This window comes from Penaeus vannamei, chromosome 25 (assembly GCF_042767895.1).
Source record: "Penaeus vannamei isolate JL-2024 chromosome 25, ASM4276789v1, whole genome shotgun sequence".
NCBI classification, from domain to species: domain Eukaryota; kingdom Metazoa; phylum Arthropoda; class Malacostraca; order Decapoda; family Penaeidae; genus Penaeus; species Penaeus vannamei.
The window spans coordinates 18680196-18682695 of NC_091573.1; the positions used below are offsets into that span (position 1 = coordinate 18680196).

The 2500-nt window shown below is 34.4% G+C and overlaps 1 protein-coding gene across 4 annotated transcripts in view; it reads right to left on the minus strand.

The window, feature by feature from the left end:
* Positions 1-2500, minus strand: part of Kap-alpha1 (karyopherin alpha1) — a 128247-nt gene continuing 125747 nt past the window's right edge. For all 4 annotated transcript variants that reach the window (XM_070139241.1, XM_070139242.1, XM_070139239.1 and 1 more), the window contains one exon: positions 1-2500. This exon is cut by the window's right edge and continues 1840 nt beyond it. The gene's annotated coding sequence lies outside the window, so the exon portion shown is untranslated.

The following is a 2500-nucleotide window of genomic DNA, read 5'->3' on the forward strand; positions in this document are numbered from 1 at the left end:
GTCAGGGAGCATCATTTACTCATACTCAACATTTACTCAATTGCCACATTCATACAGAGTAATACAGTAGCATCACTGACACTATCACTACCCTCACTATCATAAACACTATCACTACCTTCACTATCACATGGGCATCATATACTGCTACAATTGCAATATATATGCCTCACTGAAAATGGCTAAGTTCAAGATGAGCAGAAGTAAAATACTTAGAGTGCAGAAGATAACAAACCAAAGGTTGCCTTTACTATAGATTTCATACAGTACTTTTTTTCATACAAAACCTAGAGCAAGATATGGTAGGGCTTCACTTAATTTACTTCAGCCATCTTAATTCCAAAGCCAAATGCAGCAGCAACCACTCTGTCGCTAGCAGGACAACTCACCAGTGGTTCATTACTTACAGAGAAAGCACTTGGTCAACTTGGAAATAAAGTCTTACAGACATGCTCACAAAAAAAGGCATTTTGACCTCATAAATACAAAAGAACTCATCTGTTTTCTTACACACATGCTGTAAGGTATACAATACACTTCCGTAGAAATTCCTACCACACTTTACAACTATGAAGAAATCTCTCCTGATAGATGTACATCATACAGAAATACAAATGAGAAAGTGTATACAATACACTCATACAAAGATTCATTTGGGCATTAGTCACCTCACAATGTTCACTTCTGCACACTTAGTGGCTTATCACACTTCACCTGGACAGAAATCATAGTATTACAAGTGGTCACTTGTACACTCACAGCACATACAGTTATTCCCTTGGGAAAAGTCAGTCACTAGTGTCTACTACCGTACATCATCCGTGTCCACTTGTATAGGTCACTAGTGTCCACACTTAAATGTCACCAGTGTCCAACTTTAATGTCACTAGTGTCCACTTTTTCATGTCACCAGAGTCCACAAGTAAATGTCACCAGCATTAACTCATGCGGCACACTATTAACACTGCCCCAGTGGTTAAATTTCACATATTTTCAAAACTGAGGCAGAGGAAGCACATCACTCTTGGTTATGTTCAGCAAAACACGGGTCTCACATATGAATTCAAGATGTAACAACATGTTAAAAAACATAATTCTAATCCTGTGGCATGTGGCCTTTGATAGATTCAAAAGCTGCTTTATGAGTAACTTGACTTTTACAATCAATCTGGGCTATTAGTATTATGTATTCTAAACATGGCATAAATGTTACTTCAGATATCTTAGAATCATCTCCTATTATAGTAAATATAAACCATGTAAGTCTGTATTTAAGGTGTATTGAAGTCAGTACGACAAACTATTACAAAACTCATTTACACAATTATACAAACACAAACAAACATCCACTCAATATCTCAATTAAAGCAATCAAAACTCATATGCACTCTACAACGAGCACACAAAATGGCCAACTCTGGTGCCAACACAGCCTTTCTTCAAAAATAAACAAAATGGCCAACTAAAACTTGATCACATATCAAAATAATGGCAAACTTGAGCTATTACAGATCTAGAGCAATGGGCTCAATAATAAAATTTGACTTCTCTTCAGCTCCCTGTTTGATTTTTGTAATGTGTTTTGTATTTCAAACTTATAACTGATCAGAAATCTAAACATTAATTAATGCAACTTAAAAAAATGGTATAAAAGTAAAGTCAAGTTTCAAAATTCAGCCTATTGAATGACTACCAGTTAACTACATTTTTGGTTCTAATCACATCTGGCAAACTTGCCATATGACATGACCAACAAAGATGAGCAGGTAAAAGAGCTGCCTAAGGTACTTTTTAACATTTCTTTGAGAAATTATATAGTTTCCCTTTGGGTAATCCTACCTTACTCATTCAACCACTTGTCCATGTCACAGGTAATGTTGGTAAAATTATCTTTGATCAAGCAACAACCAAGTCATCTTTGTGACATGACAAGTGACACAAAGTGTGCATCACTATCATGAAACACACTGATGGTGTATCTTTCACCAAAAATATTTATCCAACACACCCAAATCATGAGGAAACACAAAACCCATTGGAACCATTTGGTCAAGGAACATTTATATAAAAAAAAAATAAGTATCAAACATTGACAAATAAATAGTCTGAAATTAGAAAAAAACTAACATTTCCTTGACAGCCCTAACTACAGTAATAAAAAAAAAAAAAAAAATCAAACTAAATATATTCATTCACTCCCATCTAATGCTACTCCTTTTTTATCAAATCCTTGCATTTTAGTCCGAACTTATGTAGGAACTAGGGTAAGCCACTGCCATACCATTATGTATAGTTTTTACTTATAGTGATCATTCAGCTAAAGTAATTGTAATACAATATTGATATGTAAATAAAAAATGTTTCTCAATAGATAAGATCTGAAACAATTACATGCAAAGTGTTGTGCATACACTGTTTTTATAAGTTGGCACATGATCATGCATCTATTCTGCATTACTTCTTCATAAACTAAAACACTTATTTTCACTGGGAAAAACAA